At 53.8% G+C, this 704-nt stretch overlaps 1 protein-coding gene across 1 annotated transcript in view; it reads left to right on the top strand.

Annotated features, from left to right (window-relative positions):
* LOC119299481 (protein ENDOSPERM DEFECTIVE 1-like) overlaps positions 1–704 on the top strand; it is an 11811-nt gene that overhangs the window by 7536 nt on the left and 3571 nt on the right. The gene's annotated exons all lie outside the window — the stretch shown is intronic.

Raw genomic sequence — 704 nt, forward strand, 5'->3', positions numbered from 1 at the left:
GGCGGCGTGAAGAGAGGCTGAGAGAGGCGGCGGCGCGCGGGGGAGGGGGGGTGGTGGTGGATCAAGACGCGTGGGTGAGTGGTGTCTAGGGTTTCACGCGCGCATGAGGGTATTCTCTGGAGGTTTCACTGCGCGCGGCACACAAGTCGCACCCGTTTTTGCGTTTGGGCAGCCGGCTTCGTGATCCAAGTATGCGTCATTCGGCCCAGATATTTTAGGCACCTCTAAAATGAGACCACAAGTGTATATGTTTCAGGATGTTGTTGGAGCTCGTTTTTGGGTCGAAGTTGGGCAACCCTATTTTAAGACTGCTGGTGGAAATGCTCTAAGTTTCAGGGTTGAATTCTTCCAAAAGGAAAGTTTGAAGAGCTGAATCATTGGGAACTTATCCACACGAGAGATAATGTGGAGTGGTGGAATGATGTTGATCTGCCGGCCTTGTTTCTCCCTCGACACCGCCATCATCCATTCACGATTCATCCATCGGCGATCATCGTAACATACAGAGACAAAAACCTCTGTGGGCCCACCTCCCAGTGGAAACAAACCCACCTCCTCCTCCGCCTTGCGTGCCTACCGTTAAACGCCCTTCCACGCCGGCCGTATTAAACCCAGACCCGCCCCCCTTCCCCGAACTAGCCGTTACGCTCCTCTCATCCCCTCCCACCCTGAAAATCCATCTCATTACGCCTCAACGGCTATTT

Source organism: Triticum dicoccoides, chromosome 5A, assembly GCF_002162155.2.
Source record: "Triticum dicoccoides isolate Atlit2015 ecotype Zavitan chromosome 5A, WEW_v2.0, whole genome shotgun sequence".
NCBI lineage: Eukaryota > Viridiplantae > Streptophyta > Magnoliopsida > Poales > Poaceae > Triticum > Triticum dicoccoides.